Source organism: Motacilla alba, chromosome 1A, assembly GCF_015832195.1.
Source record: "Motacilla alba alba isolate MOTALB_02 chromosome 1A, Motacilla_alba_V1.0_pri, whole genome shotgun sequence".
Classification (NCBI taxonomy): domain Eukaryota; kingdom Metazoa; phylum Chordata; class Aves; order Passeriformes; family Motacillidae; genus Motacilla; species Motacilla alba.
The window spans coordinates 44,917,069-44,938,710 of NC_052031.1; the positions used below are offsets into that span (position 1 = coordinate 44,917,069).

The 21,642-nt window shown below is 37.0% G+C and overlaps 2 long non-coding RNA genes across 3 annotated transcripts in view; both read left to right on the forward strand.

The window, feature by feature from the left end:
- Positions 1-3,392, forward strand: part of LOC119708517 — a 127,806-nt gene extending 124,414 nt beyond the window's left edge. Inside the window, exons 3-4 of one of the 2 annotated variants that reach the window (XR_005259092.1) lie at positions 484-633; positions 993-3,392. This is a non-coding gene — a long non-coding RNA (uncharacterized LOC119708517). Of the gene's footprint in view, positions 1-483 lie in introns of both variants that reach the window. The other variant, XR_005259091.1, reaches the window with a different exon arrangement.
- Positions 3,393-15,159: 11,767 nt separating this feature from the next.
- Positions 15,160-20,191, forward strand: LOC119708519. Its single transcript, XR_005259095.1, has 3 exons — positions 15,160-15,278; positions 17,270-17,403; positions 19,514-20,191. It is a non-coding gene; the product is annotated as an uncharacterized LOC119708519 (long non-coding RNA).
- Positions 20,192-21,642: the final 1,451 nt, after the last annotated feature.

Genomic DNA, 21,642 nt, shown 5'->3' on the forward strand with positions numbered 1-21,642 from the left:
TTGTATCTGGGTTATTAGGATAAATCTGCAGATAAGGATACATGTATAATGGAAGCTTCAAAACCTGCAAATCTGATGTGATAAATGATTCAAAGTGCAACACATTAGATTAGATTTTAATGTTTGTAAAATGAATGAAACAATACATCTATATGCCAAAACCATATTATCATAAACGTATTTGCTAAACTATAAGACATAAATTGCACTTAAATTTAGTAATCTATGATGGTATGCTTGAATGTATCTTTGTGATTAAATGTGAACAATTGCTCCTTTAAGGTAAAGGTCTGTGTATGTGTGATTAATCAGATTGAAATGACAGGGCGGACAGCTCATGCCATGCCTGGTTATCAGAGTGATTGATTTTAGTCAATGCTGCTGGATGAAAAAAAATCTGTTAATAACTACAGCTGCAAAACTCCTGATGTCACTGATAGCACAAATCACTTCTCACACTCCTATTATCTGGCTCATTTGCAGATACGGAGCGCACAAACCGATCCATTGGAACGCAAAATTATAACGTACAGATTTATGCAAGAGGGATGACTGCAGAGTGCGTCGCATGAGCAGTGTAAGAAGCTGAAAATTGCTGCTGTTGTAGCTGTCATAGGCACGTTATTTTCTTTGGTATGTGTGGAGATTTTGCTGTCAGGCTTTTATCCTCCAGATTGTTTGTGCTGTACCTCTCTTCCTGCTTAAGATAGAAAATCAGTCACTGAACTTGGATGCTATTAAGTGTTCTTAGAATAGTTCTTAACTAAGTTGGCTGATTTGCACTTTCTGATGAAGGAACATTTGGTTGTTTATTGCAGGCTCTGAACAAACATGCTTTTCCAGAATCAACTAATAAGATTACTAATTGCATTTCATCAACAGAATTGTTTATAATTCCTTTCATCTAATATTTATCTTTTTAGTTGTGTTTTTATTTTGAAATATCTGGAGTTAATCTGCATCAAACATTGTGTCTTGTCTGCATTTTGCAGGGGTTAACAGGGAATGCTGGTGTCTTATGTACTTCATAGGAGAAGGGGGACAGCAAATAGTCTCAGGTATTTGGTAGGATTGTTATCCTAAATTCAGCCCCTTACCCAGCCTTTCTCCATTATCTTTTGATCTGCCATTCCCCACTGGCCTAAAGCAACACATTTGATATACTTCCAAATGTAAAAATCTTTTTGGGTTCTTATAGTCCCTTGTCCCCTCAGAATTCATAGATGCATCTATTTTCAGAAAGCACATACAGTTGTCTAAAATGGATCTAAACAGTTCTCTAAACAGGTCTAAAATGCTGGGGCTCTTGATTTTTTGAAATGATAAAATAATACTTTGCTTTTTCAAGCTTCTCCCTTCTGCTCTCTAGGTAAGTCATTCTACTGCACAAGTATTTATATGAAAGACCCCAGACTCACAAATGTGTATGCTATTTCATCACACTGCTATTTGGTTCTGTCTGGTACTCTGCAGAAGATCAGAGGGATCCTAGGGATACTAGTTAGCCCCATCATTTTGTGTATGTAAATGACAGGGGAAAAAATGTTCAGTTCAAGAAAGCAGAGATGATTCTTGCTTAGTTGGATATTAAAGCACTACTGCCATTATTATTTGTTCTTATTTCTCCAGAGGATCTGTGTCTTGATTAGGATTCTGTTGTGGTAAGTGCCTCTATCAATCACAGAGAGATCAAGTCCTTGTCTGAAGATGTGCATATAAAGATACCCCATACAATAGCATGCCTTGGAGGAGCTTGATGGTAATTTCATAAGCGTCAAATATATTAATGTGAATTCAGGTAGACTAGCATGTTTCTGAAGTCTGAGGTATTTCAAGATAAAACCTTTTATTTATTTATTTATTTATTTATTTAAATTATTCCTATGATTCTCCCAGGAATAATTGTGATGCAAAAACAAAGGACTTACCTGACTTTCAGATTTGCGACTTTCTGAACTTTGGGTACTGTCCTTTAATATGTTGAGTAAGGTTGTGTAGGAGTTCTGTGTTAGGTGCTTTCATCAAAGGAATGAAAAACTGAAGATGAATCCTTGTCACTAGTGCAGTTTACTTAAGAATTTACTGAGGATTTATCCCTTAATCTAAAGGTCATAACATTTTAAATTACATGATTTTAATATTCAGAATGGACCCAATTGCCCTCTAAGCAGCTGATAACTTTGAAATGCTGTTAGTCACAGATACCCATACATTACCTTCTCTCATTTTCCTTTCATAGAAATAATGAAACTTGAATTTTACTGCAAACATGCTTTTGTCTTTTGTTCAAGGAAAAGTGTAAGAGTTGACTATAAGCCTGCTCATGTGTGGTGTTCCTGAGTTCACTGCTTGATTTGTTTGCAGATATGGCAAACCAAGAAGATATGTTTAAAATACTGCCAGTTGTTTTCATGTTTAGGAAGAATCCCATCCATGAAGGAATCTGAACTAGGAGGACAAGACAGAAGTTCTTGGCTGCACTCTTTTGCTAACATCATTAAGCTATTGCCATGAGATTGTATGAAGATGCACCACCCAAGGAATTTTAGATAAAATGTCACAGTTTGACATCGAATACAGGGCATATCCATATACAGGACACATCCATTCCATTTCACAGAGCATCCACTCTGTCTCCAGGCACAGCTGCAGGACTCTTCATAAATAAATAACCTCGTGTAAGACAGATTATGTTCCTCAGATATCAATCACTGGTAAATATCGTGTTCCTACTTACGATGTAAGAATACTAAATGGAAACTCATGAAGATTTCAGATTGCCATTATATTTACAGTCCTGGGGCTTACTGCTGAGAATTATTGGATGTCTTTGCCTCTGAATGTGGCCTGAAAGCTGCAGTGGGATACTCATTCCTAGCTTGCCTCTCAGATTTTCAAATCAAGGTTAATAGTACTTCTTAAAGCCCTGCCTCTAAATCACTGTAAATATTGCAAAAGGGTTCCAAACTTTGTCAGATGGGGTCAGTGAGGGAACAAAAGCCCAAACTCTTCCTTTCCTGATTTCATATCTGGAAAATGTTTTGGACCAAAATCTTAGTATTGTTTGATTACAGGGACTAAATGTAGTGGGGGAGATGGAGGGAAAGACGTCTAAAAAAAGCCTGGAGTTTTGGATTGCTTTCTAGTATCTGCACAATGAAAGGGCAGTTTGTTCATTCCCCTTCTTTTACTGGGCCATTAGCTCTTTTTCTGTCAGTGGTCAGACATTCCCCAATTCCAGCTGCAAATAATACATCTCTCCATGAACTGATACCAAGAAACAGGGCTATTTTAACCCTGAATTCTTGCCATCTTTCAGAGGCAGTGAGTCTTATTTTTTTGTAATCTGTTTGAATGCTTCCCTCACCAGCCACTGTTGTCCACTGCCCAAAATAAAGGTGAGAGATTGTTTACAAATTCAGGAATTCTCTGTTGGAGATTGTCAGTGTTTTGAATGAAGCCACAGTTGGGTGTTCTGAGATGGTTCTAATTTTTTTTCAATGTGAGTGCAGCTCCTGTTTCATTCCTTATTAATTTAGTTTTATTTATAAATAATCCCAAACAAATTTAAATATTTATTTTTCATATTCTATTCCATTCTGTTTATTCTTATGGGGAAAAATATAGTTAGAATATGCAGACTCCCCATCACCCACCCCCCCTACCCCATTATTTACTATGCCACTGATTAGCTTGTGATCATTTTTATTGAGCTTTAAGGATAAGGAAAAACTCCAAGCTTGCTAAATTCTCTTTGGGTTTAATTGGTTTTTTTTTAATTATTGTTTTTATTAGGGAATATATAAAGAGATATTTGTTATAATTTACCTTCTTAACATAATTGCTGTTGTTTTAGGATTGTATTACTTTAGTTCTATAGCATTCTCATTAAATAGAAAAAGAATTATCAAAACAGAGCAGTAGCCCAGCAGAACTGTATCAGCAGACCCAAAACCACCTTGGCCAAAATATGAGCTAACAGGGGCACACAGCATTTCATTACCCTGGTTTAGTCCAGAAACCCTGAAAGTATTCCTATGGAAGATATTGCTGAGGCAACCAACCTGAGAAGAGACCCACTGCAGCTTACTGTAGCCATCTTTATCCTTAGTGAGCTTTAACGTGGTGCAGTAGGATTCAGGCTGACCAAAATTCAGATGTTTGTTGAGAGATGATTGTTTTCAACTGGCATATAACAAGTATGACTTTTTCCTTAAGTTTTTTTTTTTTTCAATTTCTGTTTTGCATTAAAGCTAGCAAAAATTAATTTCAGTGTGCCTCTTAATTTGTAATTTTTAAGGTGATGTTCTACTTCATACAATTTCATGGTTAGCACACCATGGGCTTCATAACACAGCCTCCTGAGTTTTCCAAGAAGATTGCTTCAGTGTAGGGAAAAGCCTATTATTTTGTGATTAGTTTCTATTAGAGAATAAATATTTTCCAGAAAAAAAGTGATTTAGCTTACCACAGAAATGCACAGTGTTTTCAAATGCAGAAATCAGAAGCTTATTTTTACTACTTCTATGAAACAGTCACTAGTAGAAAACCATTTATGAATTGCAAAAGGGAGGTAGAGACTTTTTAGAGGTGTATTCAGGCAATTTCAATTCTCTTATATTATCTTAGGTATTTTCAAGCATTTTTCTTCAGTGGATTCATATTTCAGACAGTATTTCTGACAATCTATTTTATGCTTCATTGACCACAGGGTTTGAAATTCTAGTTCATATTGGCACAGTAGTGTCAAATTTGTAGTGATAAATGGATAACTTTTTTTTTTATTTTAAATAGGTCTCTGTTGTTTAATTTGAGATCTGTAATTTTTTTTTCGGTTCATTACTTCTGCTATTTTTCTGTCTAGGAAAAAGTGATTAAAAGAGACAGAGGGATCAAGGTGCTTTAGACTTGTCCATATGAAGAAATGGATTGTCCAAGGGAGGGTAAATGTACTCATGCCATCTATTCATTTTGCTTTAACAGAATTAATGTTATAGTTTTCTGAATTTATTCTTTTTTAGTGAACTGACACTGCTGCTCTTGGGAATGTGTTTAAAATGTGCAACCCAGGATTCATTATTGGGTAGTACACTTGCTAATGTTATTTTCATAAGCAGAGATCTTTTATTTAGGTGCATCGTGAATGAAATTTCTTGACTTTCAAAAGTGTAGTAGTGCTGCTTAATTATAACCTCCTCATACTTAAAGTGATACTACCTCCTATCCTTATTTAAGTAAGTTCCACTACCTAATTGTAAGGAGGACAAAGCTGAAGAAGAGATTATGCACTGAGAAAATGCTTCTATTTTAGCATGTTCTCTATTATTCTTTATCAATTTTATAAAACACCGTATCTCTTGAAAAATGGGCCCCGAATCTCAAGTTAGTCATGTTGCTTTCTTTAATCTACAGAAATTTGCATTTTATATTACTCATGTAAGATAATTCTGACCCCAGTCCTTAAGATTGTGTAGATTTTTTTTTCATTGTTTTTGGTGGAAAATATTCCTAGATCTTCACATGTTGTAATGTCTGGGAGAGTCCATTTTTTATATAGACTGCAATTAAATAGAGAGGAAAGAAATGGGATTATAATACATCAAGAGGCAAAGAAAGGACTTGCCTACCTGTGGTCAATGAATGGCTTGAGAGAGCTGGAGAGTACTGTGTTATAGCTGAAGACAGCACAGAAAAGCAACTATTCCTTAAAGTGGAATAAAGAGCTTGCTTCTGAAACTGGTGAGTGACAATTTTAAGGCACTGTGTGATGAGGAATAGGACTACTCCCCTTATCTGGGTCTTTGGCAAATATTTTCTTATGTGTATTACATTTCCTTGTAATGTGATACAAGGAAATACATGTATTACATTCCCTTCCATGTAATACACTTTCATATTTTGTGTTGCGAGCTATTCAAGTTCCTGCTTTTTGTGTACATCAAGCCTATGTTTTCACCAGGAAAATCTATTTGTTGTGTGTTTTTGATTGCCATTTGTCCAGGAAGCCATGATAGTGAATCACAGGATCATAGAATATCCTGATTTGGAAGGGACTCATGGATCAACTCCTGACTCCACATGGGGCAGCCTAGCAGTTAAACCTCATGTCTAAGAGTGTTGTTCAAGCACTTCTTGAATGCTGGCAGGCTTGGATCCATGACTTCACTGGTGAGCTTCTTTCAGTTCCTAATCACATTTTCAATGAAGAACATTTTCCAAATAACAAAGAATACCATGTTGGAAGGATCCTCAAGGGTCTCCTGGTCAAACCATTCTTAGCAAAAGCACTGTCTCAACAAAATGGCCCAGCACCATGTCCTGCCAAAGTGTCCAGTATTGGGGAAATTACCACTTTTTTGGGGAAGTTATTCCAATGCCTAATTGTTCTCATTGTGAAAAATTTTCCTCATGTGAGCAATCAGAATCTCCCCAGGAGTAACTTGTACCCATTACACCTTGTCTTTTCCATGACTGCTTGTAAGAAGTGCTATAGAAGAGCTTGCTTTCAATAATCTGATTGTTTCTAGAAATGCTAAACTGTTATGTTATAGTACAAACATCAAATCTTTTAGTTAAGTAAAGATGAAATGTTTCAACTGGCACATATTGATGTGCAAATGTGTGTGTATATATACATATTCATATATGTAAAACACAGTCTTATGTATATAATACTTGTACCATGAGGAAGTGAGAAATAGAAAACTTACATCATAGACTGTGATAATAATGCGCTAAGACTTGAATGGAAATTCCAGAATAGCCAGGTGACACTTTGTCCTTAAAATTCTGGTGGAAAAGCTACTATTTTACAATTTTTTTTGCTGTTAAAAATTCAAGGATGTTGTCTTTCATTAAAAGTAAGAATAAGGGGTAAATGAAAGTCCACAAACCCTTCTTTTTAGGATTTTTTTTGACAGGGCTTACTGTTGGATTTCAGAAGGCATGTGCATTTGAGAAAGTGTTGGTTTGTATTCCAAAGTGTACTGACCTTACCACCATAAGCTATTGATATCATAAATTGTCTCTAATACTGCTATGAGATCACTATTCCATTCTGAGATTTGATTACAGTTGGTCAACAAGATAAAAAATAACTGTACCTTGAAAAAAAACATGATCTCATTAAGCCTAATTTCCTAAGAAATCAGGCCAAAGTGTTAAGACAAAAAGATATGGTGCTGTTAAGAAAGAACTGTAGAAATGTGTTTAGCATTTAGTGTTTTCAAAGAGAACTAAAGATTTTTTTGGGCTAGGAGTGAGGATTGTTTGCTAGTGAATCGCATATAAAATTCGTCAGTTGTCCTCATGTATTTTGATACTTGTGAATTTGTAACATAGGCAATGACACTTTAAAACAATATGATTCTCCTCCTCTTCCTTTTCTCACTGATTTTCTTTAACTTCATCTGTGTTGACAGAAAGGAGTTGGAAGGAAGGGAATTTGGATGAATTTATCATCATGATGGGAGAAGAAAGGCAAACTAGAGCTTCTAATGTTTTAGACTGCATTAGAATGTTAATAGACAATTACCATAATTAAATAAAAACATTCTGGTTTCTTAGTAGTGTGCCAGTTTTCAAAAAGCAAGTATTCCTTGTTGTCTCTTACTTGAGAGATATAAATCAATTTGTCTACTAAATCCAGGAGATGTCAAAGCACATGTTTTATTTATCATGGTGTGTTCATCTGTTTGTGTTTTCCTTTATTGAAAATGTGGGTTGGTTTGAGATCTAAAATTGTTAATTTTCTACCCTCTCTCTACACTTGAATGTCCTTTATTTTCATGTGCAGTCAAAGAAGCATGAGTATAAGCCTCCATGCTGTGCATATAAATAACTCCTCTCGCAACTGGAAAGAATTAAAACACAGCATTAGCAGCAAAAGCTGCATTAGTTGGAATGGTTTACCCAGGATACCCTAACTGATAAACTTGTATCGATTTAAGAAAGATCTAATTAGGATCCTTTTGTTACATAAACTAAACCATATTATTATAATGAAACATACATAAAATAATGAATAGAACATGATTTTTTATAATTTCATTCAAATGAGATGACTTAAAGGTAATTTCTACATCTTAAGCATTTAGTTTCATGACATTTCCTAGCAATTCACCGGTTATAATGACTCAAATGTTTGCCATTATTAAGAAACATTTAATGTAAGATTAGATTAGCCATAAATATTTTATAGGGAGAAAATATATTATTTCAGGTGCATCCCAACATCTTTATGCCTGTAATTCTGTGCATCTGCATACAAATAAAAGGGATGCTCTGTTAGCATATTGCACTCCTACTACTTCCTTCTGTTGGTGGTGAGTCAGTCTTGAAACAATCTGAAGATTGTCTTGATTTTGCTTCCAAAGTCTAAAGCTAGTTACGTTTTGGGATGACTTTTCCCTTTCTCTGAACTGTCATCTCAGCCTTTGAAGTTAAGTTATGGCTGTTCCCAGGCATTTGAAGATCTGTCCTTAACTGTCCATAGCGTGGTTCTGCCCGGAGCAGTAAGGGACAGGTCTGGCAGCCTCCTTGTTGTTTTTCTAGACCACTATGCCATTTAGCTTATTTTGTAATGAAAAACTGGAATACTACAATGTTAAGTGATGCTGTAGGGTTTAGAAGGGCTGTGGCATGGAGGTGCTTTGCTCAGTACCTTTAATCACCTTTTGAACTGTAACAGTGTTGAGGCATTGGTTTTCCTTCCCAGGAAAGATAAGATTTGCACCATGGCAGTTCCATGTGAGTAGGGGAAATCAGTCTTCATGAATCAAGCCAGTAAAGGGGAAAATGGAGAGAAGGAAACTGCATATAAGTTCATATTTAACTGCCCATTATGGCAGGATTGCTGCAAACATAAATATTTTAATTTTTAGGAACACATTTTAGAGGAAAATAAAAGTGAATCTTCTGAGGAAACAAGACATATTCTATTTTCTCTCTTCATTTTCTTTGCCTTTTGTGTCAAGGAGCTGCATACCAACCTGCTTCCAGTGTTTTGTGCCCACATCCCTCCTGACTATATTCTCATTTTTATGACCCAACAGCAGTCCCGAAAGTTCTTTTCCCAGGGTCTTATGACATGTATCTGGGTTGTGACTCACCTGCTGCACTCCAGGCATCCTGTTGGTTGGTGGCCACACAGCTGTAAGGACACCCTGTCTTACAGCAAACAGACCTCAGCTGAGGGGCTCTGGATGTGAGCCCGAAGCAGGAGCTGGACATGGGCAGCAGCAGCAGGAGCAGCCTGGTGTGGAGTTTCCTAGAGAACACTCACAGTTTTACAGAGCAATAACACACCTCAGAAGAGATGCTTGGTAAGATTGCTCTGCTGTGTGCTTTAGGGGTGTTCTTCACTGCAGAGGTTTAATAAACTCGAGGGAATCATAGTGTCTGCTCTAGAGCCTGCCTGCTCCATTTATTCTCTTGCTACCTGAGGACAAAACAGTGCTGGGTGATTCTATTTGGATCACACATTAACCAAATTTCTATCAATGAATAGAAGTAACATTAGGTGCTAAATAGAGAATTGTGTTTCACAGAACCGTTTAAAACTGTCTAACCAAATGAAATTAGCAATAATTTCTTAAAAGGTTGTTTTTTAGCTTATGTCTATCCTCTGTTTTCTGCAGTTTTGTGCATCTATAAATTCTGCTAAGTCTGTTTTTGTTGACAGGCAATATTGACAGTCTTCCTTTGAAAGTTTTATTTGCTTCCTATGAGATTTTTGGGTATATAGTAGAAATCTAGTTATTACTTAAGCTTTAAAAATCCCACCTGGACTGTTTTGTTGCCTCTGTGTTAACCTTAAAGATCTGTGTGATCCACCTGCTACCACCTGGGTGTTGAAGCAACAGCATTTCTTTCAAAAATGAACACAATTATTAAGAAAGATAAGAGACTAAAATTATAAAATATGAACTATATATTCTTATGGAGAACATAGGATTCTTATTTTTTTAAAATAATTTTAGCTGTATACTTCGTAGCAACTTCTTAAAATTTATTTTCATTTAGCTGTGGATTCCCCTTAGTCATTTATACTAATGCAAGCAGCAGCCCCATTCAATGCATAGAAGGCCTTTATGAAGTTGTAAGGGTAAGAATAGTGTCTTTGCTTTTTAAATTTTCCCTTTTGTTGGCAAACACGTATTGGAAAGAGAGAGAATAGGCTGGCAATGCCCTTTCTTGGTGTTTAATGAAATGCTGTTAAAAATCATCGGGATGACAGAATTTATGTCCTTCCAGCAGATGCAACAGAAATACAAATTTTTTTACAATAACACCATTTTAACATTTATTTCTCTTTTTTCACTTAATGATAAACACACTATTTCTTGTGTTAGAAGACCATTTCTCTTCCTCATACACCCTGTGAAGTAATAACAGCCATCAGTTCCTTGGTGCCAGTGCTGCTGGTACTAATGAAATATCTTCTACTGATTTATCTTGTGGTTAAATTTACTTTGGAGCCGTGGAATGACATAACCATTGATTGAAATTTCCATAGGTTTTGTGCCTGTGCTCTTTCCCATGTTGTGTTCTCTGGTGCATACACTCAGGCCACAGCCTGTCCCTCTTTAGAGGTGTGTGTTCGAGGTCTCTCCCTTTAACCAGAAGTCTCTTTTGACAGTACCTGGGGGAACAGTGTGCTTAACCTTTCCACCCCGAAGTTTAATTTCAGCAAAACTAACAGTTCAGAAAGTGATTAATGAGGGTGGTAAGCAGGCTGACAAGGCAGATAGTTTTGACTTCATTAACCTGTTTAACTAGGGAACTGGGCAAAAAAACCCCCATAAAAATTAAATGTAACCTCTAATGCTTCCTTGTCATGTGGTATAGGAAGTGAGAATCACTCACAATAAGTTATAGCTCCAAAGAAAATGTATGCCATTATGATAAATGTGATATAAATAGGTAGATAGGCTGACTTTCACTGCAGCCTTTTACTAAGTCATTGTCCTGCCCCAGATTGGCTGTACTGTAGTGATTAATAGATAATTTCTTGTAATGAATGAGCATAATTCTGGTGGAACTTGGAAACTGGTAGCAAAGCTTGTTTTTAAAACATTTCTTTCTCTTTGTGATACAGTAGAAGCTGAATCTAAAATAAGAGCTCTCCTCCTTTTCTCCTTCAAATTCTTTTGGAAGGAACACAACATTTGACTCTAACATCTTATAGAGGTATAAAAAGGCAGATGTCCCTCTGTTTGCAATCTCCATCTTAATTTATTAGAAAAACTGAGGAGCTATTTGGGTTTGTACATTTTTTGAACAAAATTGGAGATGACCAGTCTCGTCTGTGGTGGTGCTTGTCTGCATCTTGGAAGAGAAACAGAATTGAAAGGACTCTTAATTTTGGGTTATTTTTTTATAGTAAAAGTAAATTTTTTTGAAACTCAAGTCAGGAAATGGAAAAAGGAATGTTCTCAGGGTAACACTACCTCAGCCTCTTTTCACAAATAGATTTTTTTTTCCCTAGTAGATTTCTAAAGCTTATTATATTACCATTTGTTTTCCTCTGCATGGAAGAAATTCCCTTCCTTGCAAGGTATACACTGCCTTCTGTACACTGTCAATAGCTAAACAGTTCTAATAGCAATGATTAAAGGATCAGATGTACAGTTCAATTAGTAGAAGTGGGTTTTAATTTCCTGAGTCTTGATTGGGGATGATATTGATGTAACCTTAATTTTAACTGTGTATATGTTTTGAAATGTAAATATAAAACAACACAACCAGAAAATGTCATCAGGCACAAGTGAGATGTGCTAGACCGTGTGTCCCTCCGACGCAGGAGCAAACGGCAAAGAAATAAGCAGCTGAGTCACTCGATACCCTGTGCTTCACTCAGGTCTGCGTCGCAGCCTTATCTTCCTCCTTTCATTTCATCACATGCAGCTCACATATCATTTACACCCCCCCCCCCCCCCACCCCCATGCAAGCAATTTTGTTATCAGCCACAATTATTATTTGCCAACACACTGGATAGAAATTAGAGAACTGAAATGTATAAATTTAAACTGCCATGCAGTTCAACTACGCTCTGCGTGTTTGTGCTCATGAGTGGGGCTGACCGGTGCAAGCTCGGCAATGGGATCATGGAGAAGGGCTTTTTAAAGTTCTCCTCGGGGTTTTTTTGCACTTCTGAGAACTGAAGAGGTGCCCTCAGCATTGAGTGTGCTGCCCTCTGCTGCTGCGTCCCTGCTGGCCGTGGCCTCTGCTCGCGGGGACCCGGGCCGGGAGCCTCTTTGCGAGGCCAGGGCTGATGGAGATGAGGCCAAGGCAGCCCCAGCAAGATGCAGGTCTGCCTACAGCAGAGCACGGGAACAGGCCATGGCTGGAGCTTAAATGCAGCTCCCCAGCTGAGGGGCCAAGCAGCAGCACTTTTCCCGGCAGCCGACCCGGGTTACCCAGCAGGGTTACTGGAGCTAGCCGTGAGCAGCTAAACCCAGGACGGGCCAGGAGAAAGGCTGCAGGATGGCTCTGTGCCTCAGGCAGGGCTCTGTCATAGCCTTTCTCTCTCGAGAGGAATGTACCAATGTAATTAGAGTTTAATTACTGTCTCTTCATTCCCTCTTGAGAAACGGTGAGAGAATGGAACCGGGACATGCGGATTTGGCACCAGTGGGAAATTATCCCAAGTAGCATTTGTCTCTTGTTGGCCTCTTCTGAAACCCATACAGTGAGATTTACCATCATCAGAAAAGAAAATGTGGGTCTGAACATTGCAGATCTGATGACAATTCTGATCTTTGTGACTGTCAGGAGAAAGGGAAGAGGTGTTGCCTTGTGTGGGAAAATAGAGATGAATGGAAACTGAGCTGGAGAAAAGTCAGCCCTGAGAATGCTTTAACATTCTCAAGTCTTGTAATAGACCTATGGGAACTCCAGAACTTCGGCTTGGATTTCAGAAAATAAGCTCCTATTCAGTATTTGACACTTCAGCTGCTCCCTGAAATTGTGGATTTTCCCCTCCTGTGTTAAGGTTCATGAACTGCAACAGCAGCCTAAACATTTCACCTTTCTTTTATAATTTTGTTTCTGTAGGAGTTGGGAAGCTGAATTGTTTAACATAAGAAAAGTGAATAATTAAGAGACCTTGATTCCTCCTTTAATAGATGCGAATGCCAAGAGTAGCTTATAATGAGGAGACGACCTGCATTTGTTGATTTTTGTTAAGAAATGAGAGAAAGAAAGGAGAGAAAAGTGTTTTTCTCCTTTGTTTCCACTGGAAAAGAATAGCAGATAGGCTGCAATGTAATATTACTGATATTGGTCAAAGAAGCGTGTTATGACAGTTGAATTCCACAGGTTCATTAAGGAATGGCAAACTGAAGGCCAAACAGGTAAAAAAGTGTGCCCTCAGGACTCTTTTTGTCCCTGCAGTCCACCACGTGCTTCTTCTCAATATTAATAAGGTGATCCATTTTATTTCCTAAAAATGAATTAATGATGGTGAATTTTCCTTTTTATAAGAAGATAGCAGAAAGAATATTAGATAAGAACAAGTCTAGAGCTGTTATTTGGGTATCTTTCTGTCTGTGAGGAGGACCCCTGTGGTGTTCTATTCAGAGACACTTATTCACTGTCTCAAAGTGAATCTTTACTCAAAGATCTAAATTTTAGTTGTCAAAACTTTCTCCTTTCACATATAGCAACTGAAGATTTTGAAGCCATGGGAATAACCTTTGGTTTGAATTTAAATGCATATCTCCAGGGACTTCAAACTCAAATCAGACTGCTTTCTACCCAACAAACTTTGCAGGTAATACAATACAGTTAGAAATTATTTTCAGAGCCAGGCCTTGCCCAATCCACCATCACACACACTATGATTAAGGTGAAAGAAGAACCCTCAGTACTCCAGGCAGACATTTACAACTCCTTCTGTTTACGTTCCCTTGCATTGGTTCTTTTTCACTCTACATCAAATTGCATGTCTTTGGCAACTGCTGGTGCTTGTTTCCATCTCTCTTGTAAACTGAGTTACTCATAAATGTCTCTTGGTTTCATGGTACATAACACTTTTGCTTCAACTTTGCGTCCTTTGTTTTGGCTGGTGTGCTTAGGAATTCTTAAAGTGTTTTTCTGTTTCGGAAGAGGAGGTCTCTGAAAACACAGACAAGTCATCACAGCTGGATGTGGCATGACAGTTTTGTTGGCTGTGAGCATGCTGAGGAGCTCTAACACGAGGATTGTTCATCTCTGTATAATGTAGATGTGTATGTACAGGCCTGTCTACAGCCTGTGTGTGCACACACACGTGATCTTCCCTGTGCAGGCTGCCCTAATTCATGCACTGTAGCTTTTCTCCTACATGAGAGGTTTCTGGGACCGTGGCTGTTCATAACCCTCATTGAACATTAAGGAATGACAATCCAATGTCCTTGCAGGCATCCATTATTGTTCTGGTTTCAGCTGTGTTGTGGCTGCATTGTGTTCATCTCAGTGTAAGGACTTCTGCAGCACTGGCTGCTGTTAGGTATCAGACAGGAGATGGCCTTGACAAGTGATGGGCTTCTGTTTCTCAGAAAGCCAACATTCTGAAAGAAGCTTTACTCAGCCTTCCAGCTGCAGTGCCACAGCAGTCATGTAATACTTCCAGGGAATTGAATACTGTGGGGAGTGTGTTTTAAAATGCTTATGAGCAGGACATATAAGTGTCATTAACTTACAGAAATTAATCAGTTATATTTACATATATTGAAAAGGAGCAGCCTAAACCAGCAGTTCAGACCATCACAGCCATGATGTACTATTCTACCAAACCAGAGAACTCATCCTATCCAAGTCTTCACTTGTATCACACTGTGCAGTGTTTTTTTATCCAGCATGCACATTAAAAAGGAACAGAAACAAAACAAAAAAACACAAACCCTCAAGGTCAGTCAGTCTGAATAATGACAGGCAATACAAATGCATTTTATACATAAACAGAAAAGGAGTGGGGAAGGTCTTTCTCATTATGCCAAATGGCAGTCTGGCTATGATTTAATGCATTTGAAATTAAGTCTGTCTCTTCAGCTGTACATTTTTACTAGGTCTGCAGAACAGACTGGCAGACAGTGTGAGCAGATGCTTCTGGTTGGATCAGGATAAATTTCTTTGTGCTGGCTTTTTTGTCTGATAAAATCTTCTGAATCTTTTTGCAGCAGTGAGCTTTAGGTGTTTTCCAGATGAAGTGTTGGACCAAATGAGCCTACTGGTATATCATTGTAAGGAGTCTGTAAAGGCATCCTCTGTTTAAAGATCTCTGCTTACTGCATAGGTAAAGAACAAATATGACTCTATGACTTCAATATTTTTCTTGTTCTTTCCATTTTCTTGTGGCACCTAAAAAAATGTCTTTTTTTTGGAGAATTCTTGTGATTTTTTTTTTTTTTTACACCCAGTCAGTGTAACATCTGGTCCTTTAGGGATTTACAGTATGTGAAATCAACACCTTATTTCATAACTAACCCAAAGAAAAGGAGATTATGGCTTGATGTTTCTTTCTTCAGAATTAGGAGAAGTAGTAACCCACTCTTTTTCCTGCTGCCTTGTATGTGTGGGGGTGTTCCTGGACAGTTCTAGTGGTAAGATATTTATCAATAGTCAAACTCATAAAGTCCCAGATCCCTGTTTCTATCCCACAAGTAGACCCTGACCACAATGACCTTTTCCTGAAGAGTGGGGAAAACGTATCATGTAACCATTTATTATGAGCTGTCATCTATCATACTTCAATACATAACAATAAAAAAAACCACCTCGAGTATGGCATGAGGCACAGTATAGACAAAACTATAGCTGAGTACCATTGAATGAACATATTAGAGGTGTAATTCATTATTGTTGATGTGAACAGTTCAAAAGCTTAAATTTTTACTTTAAACAAGAAAATTATCTCTGAAAAGTGATTATGCTTCCTGAAAAATTCAAATAAATTGAATTTAATGGAAAGGGAGAGAAAAATAAATAAACAAACCTGAAAAAAGAAAAGGAGTTTAAAATGCCCTTCTTGATAATTCTCTGTATGCACGATTTTTCTTTGTTCCTCTTTTTTGTTCCTTTTTTTTTTTTTTTTTTCTACTTAGAAGCTTTGTTATCTGGGTCTTTAGTTCTTCCTGATCCTTTCATATCTTAGCTACTCTTTCAGCAAGAGTTTATGGCCTATGAGCCAATTGCCTTTTTCTTCTTTAATTATGGAAGCTGAAGGCCACTTTGTCTGCCCTGAGTGCTTAATTGAAGGAGGACCATGCTTACTTTTTTGTTCCTGCCTAGCTTGCCAAGAGTATGGTGCACTGCACAGAAGGGACAACAGCTTCTTTGGTGATTTCTTTTTAACTAACATCCTGAAGTAAAAGAGGGAACCAATAAGGAAATTATAGTACTCTGTCCCTTCTTTTTGAAGGATTGGGATGGCCTAGTCTAGGTTAAGTATTTGTAGAATGTTCTTCAGTTTCTCTTTTACCTTGGTAGAAGATATGAAAAATAATTTTTTTTAAGGAGTTCACTTAACATATCCTGTCTCTCTTTTTCCCCATACTAAAAGAGAGAAGGGGTTATATTTACAAAGAAATCCCCTACTTTCTACTCTTTCATCACTAAGTGATATTTTTCCTCATTAATTTATTTTGAAAGAAGTGTATGTGTGGTCACTTCAAGAGGGTTTGGCCTTTTATAAGCCATTCCTATAAATCACCCAGAATGTGACTTTGAACAATAATTACCTCTATTAAAGTTTGATTATTTATTTTTCTTTCTATATTTGCCCAATTTGATATCTGAATGAGTCATTGTTTTATAGAAGGCATGTCTTTAAAATTATTCAATACAGCAATAAGATTTCTAAGCAGGGAATTTGAATTACTCTTACAGTATTTATGCTAAAATGACAATCAGACAGTCTAGTTCTACCCTGAGATACTTGCTAAATTGGTAGTGGGATTGAACTTGGCTCTGACTTTTCAGAACATGCAGATCTTATGACTGAGTCATGGAGGGTGACCTGTCACATATCAAAGCTTAATTATTGCTTAAGTTTATCCTTCAGTCATTCTCTGATTTGCTCATACTAAAGGAAAAATATTTCCTGTTCTGATGCCTTTTATTTTCCCAGGAACAAGTTCAATGATCCTAAAGGAAGCCGTGGTAGCAGTTTAGTGACAGAATACAAAAAAACCCCAAAGTGATAATTAAGTTATGCTATGAATATTAGTTATAAATTACATTGTCTCATGTAAGCACTTGGGACTTCTGTTGTCTTTTTCTTTTTAGTGCATCGTTTTTTCACAATATTGGAAGCCTGGCCATGTGCAGAGATTTTCTTATCTAAGGATACCAGCTGTTTACTGGAGGATGAAACTAGTTGTTCCTTTCTCAAGCAATGTCTGTCACAAGGAGACAAAAATGTGTGTATGACTTGATTTGTTTTCATAATGACAAATGTAGTTTAGTTAGGAAATTGATTATAAAAATAGAAACCAGGCTTTGAAAAGCAATTTGAAGATATGGTGTAGATCTGTTATGATCATTTTAAGGCTACTGAGAATATTTCACTTATGTAGTTCATCCTTTCAGTGTCTAGTAATAATGTTAATGTGGGAAGCCAATGTTGAGAGTAGGATGCACGCTTGGCTGATATGCACCCAAATTATATGCTAACTACTTAATGCATTATTTCCATGGAATGAGTACATAGAATGCAAATGTAATATAAAGCTGAGACATTAATCTTCTTCAGAATATACAAGTATCAGCACAGAGGAGCTGTAATCTCATTTAGGCTTTCTTCAAATAATGTTGGAAGAAGATTTTGACTCTCTACTGGTTTAGAGGCATAAGCAACAATTTGAGAGGCAGGATCTATCAGATTCAGGCTACCCTTGAACCATGTTTCAAATCCCAGCTTTGAAATATCTCAAAGCCTTGGCTGAAAGAATTGTTCCTTGTATCAAGGCAGTACTGTCTTTGTACCCAGACCCAGACAGGGACTGGGCTGTGTGTCATGCTATTTATCCACTCCTTTGCGAGGTCACTGTTGCTCTCTGCTATTCTGTATTGTTTCTGACCAAATTAAGGAAGCATCCTCTCTGTAGCTATGGAAGAACTCTCACCTGTTGATATCAACAAACTACTTGGTGTTTATTTAACAAAATGTATGCACGTTGCCTAGGCAGACCAGTTACTTCAAATTTGCCGAAGTCTTTCATAATGTTCTCAGTACACTGCTGCCTTCTTTGAACATTCTTCCCCCAAATGAGGATGTGAAGCAGGTGTCACTTAAACTAACAAGTATATGAGAAAAGTAAAATTATCTTGGTCTTAAATATGTTAGTTTGCTTTTTGGCATGCTAGAATTGTAAACTTTCAAGTTCTCTTGGGTCAGTTTTGTGTTTATACATTGTCTTCTGTGGTTATTTTGCTCTCTTGACACATGTAAAACAGGGGCAAGAGATGCACCAAAAACAGCCCAAGGAGGTGGCAAGTATATTTTAGCATGAGACTTGGTTTCTATGATTTGGTCCAATCAAAATCAATACTGAAATGCCTATCTCTACTTTGAGTTTTATTACTCCACATAAAACTTTGCCATTTCACCTCTTTACTTTGCTTGACATATTTCATGATTGTGGCATAAATGAGTCCATATCTTTAACAGAACAAAATATTGTAGATTATTAAAGGATTAAATTTTCTTTAAGAAAAAACCCAGAAATTTCCTTTTTGCTTCTAAATCCTATGTGGGAATACATTGACACAAATACCACTTTATCTGAGGAGACAAACAGAATGTCTACAGATTCTTTGCAGGCTGAGTCTCTCTCATTCTATGAAGACCCAAGACTTTGTCATGTCTCTGCCCTTCTCAGGTGCTGCATTACCGATTTTCAAGGCACTGTTTTGGAATATTAGGATGCACACTGTTGGACATGTAGGACCTGGGATGCCTCATGGTTTTTTTGTTTCCAATTCTATAGTACTGTTTTGTCACACTGAGTACAAGAATTCTTTGGGAGATGGGAGGGGCTGCATGTAGAATTAGAGGTGATTGCCCATGTTTCAATAAACACCAGTTTTTGAAATCCTTCTGGACAATGTCTTCAAAACATGTTGAAGAATTTAATCTTAACCATATTTAGCTTTGCATGCAAGTGGAGCTCTGGTTGTACATAAAAGAATTTAAATGGAGTTGTCATACTAACATTTAAATCTTTTCTTTCCAGCACAGCACCACTGTGGGTGTGTTACATAAGTTGCCTCAATGGAGTGTATTTCACATCTTTCATCTCAGAGGCCATCTGTCATTGAAAGTGGCACATCCACCTGCCCATCTCTTCCGCAGCAGTGTGTGCACTAGACAGGGCACATCCCCATGAAGTTACCAACAGGAGAATCTCTTCATAGAGCTGACTTTGGAAAGACTTAATAATCAAGTCACTCTTTCAGATGGGAACAAACACCACAAATAGATTGTTTTTCTGTCCAAAAGAACAACAAATGCCTTCTGTTTTGATTCAGAACAGAGCAAACTAGTTCCCTGAAGGATGTATTTCTACTCAGTAGAATCCAACATTGCTTCTGTGAGCTCATCTCTACTGCCTCTGACCCTTGACAGGTAATCACAGAGTTCTAATAAGAAAAATTATCCTCAAGTCCTTGAATTGATCTAGACAGGATTCAGCATTTTTATGATTGTTAATCCTTGTATATTTCTCTCAATTTTCCTTCCACTTTCGTATTTCCTTTAACCTGACAAAGTGGAAGTAAGACAGGCATGATGTTGACCATTTTAAATATTATTTGTCTGTAGTGTTTTTTGGTTTGAGAATATGTATGCATTTCTGTATTTGTCTAACTTTCCCTTGTTTTGTGTTTAATGCAATCTGTGTAAGTTGCTGAAAGAGGAACTTGACAGTGTGGATGTGTACTCACAATTTGCTCAAAGAATTTCAACTATGGGTCAGAGATTTTTCTTTCTAATCAGTGACAATGTACATAACCTTTCTGTCTGCTGTAAATGTTCCTGTCTGTAAAATGAGGCTTTACTTGCCTGCCTCACAGGCATGTTGAAGCTTAATTAGTGTAAGTAATAAGTGCTAAGTTTTATTTTAAAAGATCTATTGCTCTCTAAAATGATCAAGTTTGGATCTTATTTCACAGCTTTATGAGCTAGGGTTCAGTTTTGACTACCTTAGATTTTCACAAAACCTCTCCTGAATTTAATAAGGGATTTAACAAAATAACTCTTGAAAACACTTATAATTCTTCTTAATAAAAAGCTAACTTGTACTTGCATAAAACTCTTAGAGCTGTGCACATTATCAGAGTTTTCTTGAATGACAGTCTTTGAAATGCAAATGTTGTACAGGTCTTCCTCGTCTGAAGAATGTATGGTTGTTATTGTATTACCATATGTAAAATGTTTTTCTGCAGATATTTTCTTAAATTATTTTCTTCAGACTCCAGTATACAGAAGGAGCATCATTTAAAAATCACATGCATTCTTTCAACATTTCACAAGTAAAAACAAATTACACAGTGGAAATGGATTGTGTTTTTCGAAGTTGGGAGAGCAAAGAGTAAAATATTGGAATTTTGGGGTGCCTGGACTTGTGCCTTCTCATGTTTAATCTCTTTCTCAGCATTTCTTGCAAGATAAGCATTGCATTTTTTTCTTTTCTCTTCTTGTTTCAAACCTGTTCAAAGAGGTAGTACTTTTTAAAAATACATATCAGAGGTATATCTGGAAAATTCTATCAATAAAGTTAAAATATGCAGCATAACCCCAAGGAGCAATATGTATTCTGCAAAATTTAGAGAACAGTAAGAGGACCATTCTAGAGAAACTTTGTCTAATGTAAAGTTAATTCTCTGTGTGTTTTGAATGTGATTTTCTTTTTTCTGCTTTTACAGTTTTTCTTGAGGCCACTTTTTCCTATTGTGGTATCTAATGAAATTAACCTTACTTTAAGCAGGGGTTTTGAGAAAGTTCCTCCCACGAATTCTTCTAATCCAAGTTGTCTAAAGCTCCAGAATGAAAATGTGGTTGCAAATGCCATTCTTTTTCTACAAAGTAAGCTTCTTTGGTAGTGTTAAAAATCATCTCAACCTTAGGATTCATGTCAAGGCTCTGGGATTCTCCCAGAAGTTAATAATCATATTTGAAATCTTGTTTCAATGTCTTTTTTCATAGTTAGGAACATGTTTGAACTTACCAGTGTAAATATAAAACAGTATACAGGAAGCAATAAAAATAAAATCCACCACAGTTCCCTCCATTTTAATCTTTCAAGCAGTTTAATGTGTACTTGCTGATGTGCTGAAATTCATCCTGGTGGTTGCTGTTTTCAGTGCATGCATTGAAGTAACTTTAGATAGTTGCAATCACAGCTGTGCCAGGTGATGTACAGAAGTCGTTGTGCATAATCTCACACAAATGTTCCAGTAGACATGACTTAAAAAGGATTTATTTTAAAAGGTGGTTAGTTGTTGATTTCCAGTGATAAGAAGGTGCCTTTATATGCTGGAGCAGTTTTAGGTACAACAGTAATGGCATTCAGAGTAGCTGTGTTCTAGCAAAAATTTGCTGTGTCTTTTTACGATGAAGAATGAGGTATGTTCAAAGATTTTCTGTGTAACACAACTCT